Here is a 10,000-nt window from a genome sequence, read left to right as displayed (position 1 = left end):
AGCCTTCCCTCCAGTAAAAAATTAGTTCGTACCCCCGGGATTCCTGGGGCATGAGTTAAGCATATAGTGGATTTATCTTTCTTTCGATTGAGCGTCGGTACTTTTTGAGTCTCTCTCCGTAGGCGCGCAAAACAACAGAGCCACTGCTCTTCGGGGCGGTGAAGTGGGCAATCCCTTATTCCAGCTTTAGAGGAGCATCTTTGCATGAATCAATACTAAGTCCTCAGCCCGTATGAAGTCCTTCGATTTCGGAGATTAGAGCAGAAGAACTCCGTAACGGCGGGGAAGGCTTTCGCCTCGAATCCAAACGATTTCTCGTCTTTTCTTAAGAGATTTCTAGTTAGGACTTGATCGAGGGATCAATTTTATCCGGAACATAAAGTAAAAAGACCAGAACCCCGTGTGGACTATGAACCAACAAAAAAAAGAGCGTCAGCTCCAAAAAAAGGATTGTTTGCATTACTCAAATGTACAAATTTTTTACTCTGAGATCTATTCCAACATTTCCAGAAGAAACCATTAAGCTTTGGTTGAAAGATGCAACGTACATCAAAGATTATCTCTTCAGATTCGTTAATATGTGGATTCCGTTTCCGAATCTTCCGATCTTTTTTTTTCAAGACTACTACTATTGCTAACGTAGTAGGCAAAGTGCTATTAATCGGATGGTCCGACCCCCATCTCGACCCGGTGTCGCAAGGGTATGCGTTGAGGTGGATCTTCTGAAGAAAAAGCCTAACCTAATAGGGTCTGGTTAGGCATGGGAAAAACGAAGGAAGATGGCATAAAATCGTCTATGAGAAAGACCCCACGGAACGATATTGCACGTCTTGTTCCAAACAAGGTTATTCAAAGTAAAACTTCAAACTTCGTTCGAAAAAGTCAAGTACAACTGATGCAGCCAACAAAGAGAAGCCCAACCAGCAGCCGTCAGCTCCTAACTCTAATGCCTATAGGAAAAAATCTTCACAAGGTCAAGGAGGAAAAGCTCCCCCACGTCAAGTCTACAGGCCAACGGGCAAGACCATCCAATCATCTTTTGAGAATACATATAATCTTCCAAAAAAGACTGCGGACAATCAGACGGAGCAGAATCTTTTTATTTTAATAAATAATAAAAAGACTTCTCAGCACATACAGATTTCTGCCGATCCTTCAACCAGTACTGCTTCTCATGATTCTCAGTTGAGGGTGGATTCTTCTCATCAGGTAATAGTAGATGCCATTGACTCATCTTTGGCTGCTAACAATTCCAATGTTGATAATTCTAGTATTCAGGCTATGCTATTATGCCTATTTTCTCTCAGCCTGATCATGAACTCATAAACAAGATGGAGTCTAATATATCCCTTGTTTGACTTAAATCCAAAGATATGATGCTAACGTTCCAAAGGAACAAGCTGCTCAGACTAAGGGATACTTATAGGACTCTGAACCTATGAGAGAAGCAAACACTTCTTTGCTTTGCAGGAATTTTTTTTTTTCAGGAATTCTTCTATAAAGTCTTATGCTTCGATATTCAAGAACACTGACTGTGCCCAGAAATAGAAAGCTTCTGAATCCTACAAGGAGAGCAGCCAGATACATCTGTAAAAGTACAAGAATCGAACTTTAAGAGCTCCAGAAGGATTACTAGAGCGTTGGCTCGTTCTTCTTAAACTTCTTCCATTGTTAGCCATGATTAATAATCTCTTGTGAAATATCAGAGGCATAGGCAACATAAAATAGAAAATAAAGAAGGTGTAGTATAATATATCGTTGATTGCTATTCTTGAACCTCTTTACCATGCTAATAAGATTCAGTAATTCTCCAACAGAATTGGTTTCCACTTTTCATTGGCAAATCAAGAGGCAGATGATAAAAGATGGATCTGTTGGAATCATGAAGTGAATGTAGTGCTTGTCGACGCCTTTGAACAGTGTATCACAGTCGACACCAGCTTCCTTAATTCTGATCTGGTAAGGCTTACCTTTCTTTATGCAAAGTGCTCCATTCAATTCTTTGGGAAAAACTTCCATTACTGTCCTAAGACATACAAGGTCCATGGAGGGTTGCGGGTGATTTTAACGCCATTTCAGATGTGTCTGAAAAACTTGGTGGCAGACCTCCAAATCTTGTATCTTTGTAGGAATTCAATGCAATGATTAATGATTGTGGCATCATTGACTGCGGCAGAAAACCTGGTCGAATAAGCAAGAGTGGGGGCTTTGTTTGGGCGAGGCTTGACAGAGTTTTCACTAATCCGGCTTGTTGCTATGATTTGTGGGAGTCTCTTTCTGAAATGGAAAGAGTGCATTATTTTCCATGGCTTTTTTGCGGGGGACCCTAATGAAGTGGCTAATGGTGAGGTGGAAAATGGATCAACTGCTTTGAGGAGATTCTTTTCTTCAAAGATTCCGAGAAATAGGGATAACAAGAGATAGGATCCGCCCGGTATGGGATGAGTCAACTTAGATTCTCTCACAATCCTCTAGTACTCAACCTTAATTGGCGCTGCTGGGCCGAAGAAGAACTTGTTGTCGAAAAGGAAAAAAAGTACACTACCCTTATAATACACTGGCTAGCGCCTTTGTTCGATTGGACTGGGGCCTCAGCTTTTTTAAGGTAAAGACATTGGCAAGGTCCTCTTGCTCTGCTCTGTCCTCAACTACGACGGCTACTGGAGTGAGGTTGCGTATATAATAGAGTGGCATTTGGGCCCATAGATAGAGTCATCCCATCCAATGCCTTTTCGTTACCGCTCCGTGGGGGCTTTCTGGAAGAAAGGTGCCAGGTTCATCAGGGTCGAAATCAAACCTGATAGAAGATTCATCAAAGTGCTTGCGGAGTGAGGGCTTTACGGCCCGATGATAGGACATAGGACAGACTTGAGCTCTTCTTCTTCATTGGAACCTGCCGTACCAGAAAGATCTTATTATGGCGTCATCTGTTGGGTAGCTCATTTGGCCACGTCTTTGTGAGCTCTTCCTTTGAACTGGATTTGATTTCACCCCTCTTTGAAAGCTGTAGGCCTGGCTTCGCTTTCGTGTGCGGTGTTGTGTAACACCAGCACCCTCCCTTTAGCCCTACCGAGGAACAGTAAAGTTCCACTCTCTCTAACGGATGAGTAGGAAATCTCGGCACTAAACTCATTGCAGAAAGAGACAGGCAACACGACGGATTTTTAAGGTGAGTCTTCAGCTGGGGGAACAATGATTCTTTCCCCTAAAGGGTAAGAGAATGGGGTGGGGTCTCCTCTACTCGCTTTCCCACACTCCATTCGATAGCTGCCTAAGAGCTTATTCGACAACAGTAAGACGACTGACTGATATGAGATTGAGCGAGGAAATGCCAAAGCCAAGGCTCACTCTCTCTCCTGCGCTAGTTAATCATATGCCATCCTTAGAGTGCAGCAGGGACACCTTTAAAGGAGAGTGAGCCATCCCTTTAAGAAGGGCCTTATCGCAAAAAGTCTCTTTGAAAGGTCACTCTCATGAAAAGAAAAACTTCCTCTCTGTCGAGGATTTTCCTCACTAAGCTTTCAGGAAAGTCAGGACTAATTGTAACAGAGACAACCCCGTCTTCTCTTAGCTATATGCTAAACACTAGTCTTTGCCTTTCATCGCTGCGTTCCGGTTAGTTCAGGCCGGTCGATAAAATCCTCCGAGTGACTGACCATCACTGACGACTCGTGAGCTCGCAGGGCTCATAGGATGGGATCGAAGAGGAAAGCCCTTCTCTTCATTTCATTGACGGGTTGGAGAAATGTTCACGACGTAAGTCAGTGGAAGCAAACGGGCAATCGGCTGCCTAAAGGACCCCGTGGTTGAAGGCTAAGTTCATTCTTCGATATATCTCACTCCGCTATGCTAGAAGACTGAGCAGCTTCAGTTGATTACCAACCTCGAGTTCAACAACTATTGGGTAAAGCCTAAACCTTACTCCTTTCCTTCTATCGGAACTGGCAACAGATCTCTAGATCCGATGCAACTAGAAGTCAGTCGATTCCGTCTGAGAATGGTTTCAGTCCAAACCTTTTTTGTCGAGTGAAACTCCGCTTCTTAAGAGCTTCTTTGGGCAGACTCACTCCCTTACTCGCTGGGTTGGCGTATCCAAGGTAGCGCCAGCAGCAAGCGTAGGGGTTACTACGTAAGTGCGTTCGTTAGCGCGTTACGTTTTCTCGCTTGCTAGACACGAAAACTAAGGATAGACGCGCTGGGATAGCAAGCAAGTTTGTTGAAAGAGGGGCAGTAGATTCTAGATCTGCTGAAAACCAGGTTATAGGGCTATATCTTTCTTCCATGGTAGGGCTAGGGGCAGGGTGGTTGTAAATCACTCCTTTTACTTTCCCTCCTACAATTACAATGGGAAGGGACGAGACAGCCTTCTTTCTTCTAAACTAAATAAAATAGGATTCTGCTTTCACTGTTCTCAAGGTATCTCCTGACTCGAAGATTAGGGCTTCTTCCCGCATCCGAAACTGGAGAATCAACCCTCGAGAGACGACTAAACTATACGCGGCAGGTTGGTCTAAAAGGGAAAGAAAAAAGGTGACATACATTCCATTCGGGGACATAATAGTGATGACTATCGAGCACACTCTGTTATATCGATCCCAATCAATGGTTTTTTGGGGAAGCCGATGTTTGCTTTCCCCTATGCTTTATGACATCTTTTCTCTTCTCCGTAGTGATCAGTGTATGCACGTAGCATCACAGTCAATCTTTCATGCGGCCGCGCTCTTCTTCTAACTGCAGGAGTGCTGCGCCCTGTCTTACTCTTTTTGTTGCTAATGAATAGCCTTTTTCTTGGTGATTAATAGCCAAGGGAATAAAAGAAAGACCTATGACTCGTTGTCTAAATCATAACTTCAAACAGAACCCCACTGTAGAGAGGGAGACCCCCGGAAGCGTAAGAACGACTATTTTGGAGCCTGAGGGTGAGGTTCCATCGACGAGTGAGAAAAGGAACGAGAGACCTACGGCTACGTGAGGATCAGGACGCGGCGTACGGTTGGCAATGGCAAGTCAGTCACATAGGCTTTTGTAAGACCACGCGTCAGTACTAGACTGATTATGCCATCGATTCAAAGGAAGGACGGGAAAGCACAGGGCAGGAAACAATTAGAAAACCTATAACCCTTGAGTGAGTTCGCAGTCAATCTTGCTTTCGATTCAACAATACGAACCGAAGAAAACAATTAGGATGAAAAGATTCTTTGGCAAAGGAGTTTTTTCCCTCTGCTCTTCCTTTGGTTATATACCAAATCACCTACCTGTATCAGTTGATTCTCCTTCTTCCTTTCTTATTTGAGGATTCAGCCCTGGTTGATAGTTTGTTTCAGTTTCAGGGAGGTTTGTAAATAAACCTTCTGTCGTGTATTCCCGATTAATGCAGCCTTAGATGCTTCAATTGTCGATTTTAGTATTGAGGTTACACCTATGGATTATTTATTGTAGGCCAACTCTACTGCACTAGTACCAATAGGCGGCATAGAAGAAGAAGAAAAGAAGCACTACGCCTAGGAAAAAACTAAAACTTTGTTAGAAATTACCCCCTTTCCTTATCGGGATCGGGATTCAAAAGAATGGTTGGGACAACAAACATCCATCTCGTTCGTACTTTGGATACCCGTAGAACCATAAAAAACTTTTTAAGTTTATAATTCCTTTAAATTAAGGGGCGTTGGGGACAAATCAATTTTTGGAGTTACCTTTTATCTAGTATCAACAGCTTGATACTAAAAAAAAGAAAAAGATCTTTCGCAGGCTAGAGATTTCTTGTAAAAACACTAGCCCCACTACCACTAAATTTATAATTAGAATATTGAAAGCTTCTTATTATTTATTAGATATATGATTTGCTTTTCATTATGCACATAAGGGAGGAGCCGTATGAGATGAAAATCTCACGTACGGTTCTGTATCTGTAACGGATAACATACAAAAGCTTTGGAATATTCTTATCGGGCACTAGAACGAAACCCGTTCTTACCACAATTTCATAATATGTCTGTCATTACGTGCGACTATCTCCACTATAGAAAGAAAAAAAGGAAAGAACTCAATTTTCAGCACGAAGAAGTCTTTCTTTTTCTAAAAGCATAAGTAGTAAACATTTTTTACTAGGGTTCCCATACATGCAAACATACAAAAGAAAACCAAACTAAGATAGTTAGCATAAATAGGACTCCAGTAAGCATCGGAGTAGATCTCTACTAAACAAAGCCAAAGAAATGCATTAAAACACCCTACTTTGCGTCTACAGACACTTATTGAAACCTTCTAAAAAGAAAAAGAGTCGACGGACTCTTCTAGTCTCCCCGGTGCCCGTGGGTGACAGCCTGCACTATGAGTGCTTGCTGCTCCGCCCGCAGCGCTTGCTGCCTCCCCTCCAAATCCTCGATACGCTCTCTGGCAGCGCGAATGCGCGCTTCTTTCCAGGTGGGATCCAGTGTTCTCACACTCCTAAAAAAGAGGTTTAGCACTCTACGGCGCTCTTCAATCTCATTTTGCAGTTGCCCCATTTCGGCAGCAATTGCAGAAAGCCTGTTTGCAGCATCCATAGCCATACGTGCAAGTACTCAATTTCTTTGATTTGAATTTGATGAAGTGAAGACACTTATCGAGCCTCCATTTATAGAGTGGTAGAGGAATCTCGCCATGCAGTACGAATTGCATGGCTGGCAACTACTATAACCACGCTGCCTGTATGAACAAACAAACTTTGCAGAACCGTTTCACCTAATCGATCGTGGTGAAGTCAGCAATGGATTCGGCGGATCATCCACGTCACGAATTGGATGGCAGGCCCAATTCTGACTAGTTCTCCGCACTACTTTTCTGCAGTTCAAATACTCTTATGCCTATTTAGTGAAAAACTGGCTGGCTCTGGCTACCTTGCGGAGCAAACAAAAGATCCCCAAATCACACTGCCTATATGAACAAACAAGCTTTGTACAACCAGCTTACGTGGAAAAGATTCCATATTCTATGCCAATGGACTCGTGACATCCATGTACTGAGTCGTCAAATGAGCCACGTTAATAAAGCCCAAGCTTATACGCATTGGCCCACAGGGTGCCCCAAGAGGGCCCGAATGAAAGACCCAAGCTTACATGAACCATCAAAGAAAGTCCTACAAATGAAGACTTGGGCTTGCTTTGATGATGGGTTTAAGTTTTTGGCCCTTCTGTGGGCTTTCATCGAGGAAAGCAGGCTTGATAGGCCCAAGTCTTCATTGGTTATTACCGGTAGAATATTTCTTTCTTTTCAAAAGATGTAGTACTATACATTAGATCTTGAAACATTTTCATATTGTTAGCCATTTTCTTTATTTTATTTTTTTATTGTCATTCTCATCATACATGTACGCTGTAGTTACTTCCGAGAGCCAGCTTGTCATTATCCTTACCACTTAACAATGATCCAAAATAAAAACATCTTTCAACTATGTTTCATAAGTGAGTCCCTTGCCAGCTTTTTTTCTTTCTTTCGAGCTACGGGGCTTGCTAAAGGAATGCTTACCAATGCCGAAACCGCTGATGTTTTCTAACAGAGAGATTTGAATGACTATATTTACTACCAGTTAATGCGGAAAAGAGATTCTTAACTGAACTCATCATTTCAAGTTTTCAATTTTTTTCTTTTTATAGGTTGCTATTCGGAAGACTCAATGTTCTTCCCCAGAAATGAAGTCTCTCTGGTTGTTGTTGGAAACAACCTATACCTTACTTCATAGTCATAGGGAACCTGGCAGGTTGGACGTGGTATCCTGCAGGCAGGATGTGTTTTATCCATCCTTAGGTGAATGCTTCTCCTGGTTCAACCCGTAGCCTCAGCATGTGGTTTGGGATTTACCACCTCCCCGGGGTTCAAAGAGTAACTCATAATTAAGAGAGTGAGGGCTAAAGTTGGATACTTGGCGGGAGAACCAGAGGCATTCCTTTTCCTTCTCTGTCCACAGATACCGGGATCTATCCAAGGAATTGAACAAGTTTAAAAAACATGCAAGGTTTAGGATACCCTTATGGTTGAAACTCAGATCTAAAAGCAAAGGAAGTGCCTAATTGGATAGGAAATCTGTCTCAAAAGCAATACCCGCATTAATAACCGGTCATTCTCTAGGTTGATTCTTCTAAGGCATCCGGAACTGATTCTAAGGAATTATCAACATGAGCTACGAAAACACAAAAGCAAGAACGATCGAAACGAGCTCGAATACGGGACTCGTTAGGGAACAGATGCTTTTCCTGTCTTTCGAGGGGTTGTTGCTAACCCAAACAATAAAATATGTACATCGGGATGGAAATCAATGGGCGCAGGCAGCGGATATCACCGCATTTCTCACATGTCATTATCGACAATCGGGGGTTGACTTTCTGTAACTCGACCGAAGAACAGGTAGGACTAGCCTCAGCCGCTCTTCGAGGGGTTGCTTAGCCGGGATGGAAGGCAGCCGGAAAGCGAGTTTTCTGTTACTAAGACAGCATCAAAGAACCGTCAGTCGTTCATTGGATAGGAAATCTGGAATGGAAAGTACAGCAGTCGCTACTATAATCTCAAACAAGAACCGAGATGAACTCGAAGACAGAACCCTCCAGTCTAGGCGGATTTCTTCCCTTTTCTAGCTGTTCCCCTGATTCTCGATACCCGCTCCTTGGCACTAGTGAATTGCTATCAGAAGTCGCTATAATCAATGTATCGAATTCCTAATTCGAAGAATCGGTCGGTCTAACGACTTCTTATTAATGCTATCCGCCCAAAAGTTGGAAACTCAATAGCTAGCTTCCCTGCTTCCTTTCCTTCCCTTGAAGCAATTCCTCGAACAACAGAACAAGAAAGAGGTCTCTTCCTGGCTCTTCTTCCTAGTCCTAGATTTGAGTTACTAGCATCGTTAACCGGCCGAGATACGATTCAAGGTCGGAGCAGCTAATCCACACCTTTTAAGAGCAGGAGACTCATACTAGCTCTTTGCTTTTGTCCCGCTTGGTTCAATTAATTGGATAACTCAAAAAGAAGCGGGCTTGATTGCTGTGATTCCTTTGCTGTTCAGCGTGATCTTGAGCCGATCTTCTCAATTCCATAGCAAAAGCCGTTTCGAAATGCCAGGGCAAAAGACGTATGGACTCACTAGCTATATCGCCTTCGTCGAAGTCATTTCATAAAGAAACCAAGAATTCTGCTATTTGATGAGCTGCTTACCTCCCTTGATTTCCTATTCGTGACTCGAAACAATTCGTTATTGGCAGGCTGAGCTACTGATTCTAAGAAAGCAGCAACACCTTACTATCATCGACAACAGCACGTACAGCATCAACGCCTCCACCTAACACCTCCGTAAGGCCTACCATTACCGTTACTTATCTCTCTTTCTGACTGACTGATAGAACCGTCGAGCTGGCTGATGAGCGAGACATCCCTCCTAGCGCCTGCATGGAGACATCCCTGCTAATTTAGTAAGGGTTGAAATACGAGAAAGGGGCTATCAGAAAGCTCGAAAAAGGGCATGATTTTAGGCTCTTCCTTTTTGACTTTCGCGGGGGACGCTTTTTCTTTTTTTTTGAAAAAGAAAACTCCAAGATAGCTTGGATTACCAGCTTCTATCTGAAGGAAGAACTCCTCAATATCTGGGCATCCACTTTTCCGTTTTAGTACCATACAAAAGGAAAGGGAGGACGTGAAGCTACTACGGGAGAAAGGCAAGTAGAAGAGGGCTTATGCTCGATTGTAGAAAGTAGAACTCCCAGCCAGTAAAGTGAGACTTCTTGTTATCAACTGGATTCTGTAGCTGCTACCTTCTTTTTCAGTATATGGTGGTGACTCCACTTTAGTAGAAGGTCTACCTCCGGATCTGTTATTGTCCATGCCCTAGCCGTTGCTTCCGCTGGATCAATGGGATCCCAATCTCGATTTCCTAGGTATACTTGCCCTGTTCAGTAACTGAAGCTACTTGTTCTCTTTCACTACACCAAACCCACGAACTTTCACCCAAATGCATACAGTTGATTCCACAGGTACC

This window comes from Lactuca saligna, mitochondrion (genome assembly GCF_052625555.1).
Source record: "Lactuca saligna strain CGN5271 mitochondrion, complete genome".
Taxonomy (NCBI): domain Eukaryota; kingdom Viridiplantae; phylum Streptophyta; class Magnoliopsida; order Asterales; family Asteraceae; genus Lactuca; species Lactuca saligna.
Note: the sequence above shows the minus strand (reverse complement) of the source record.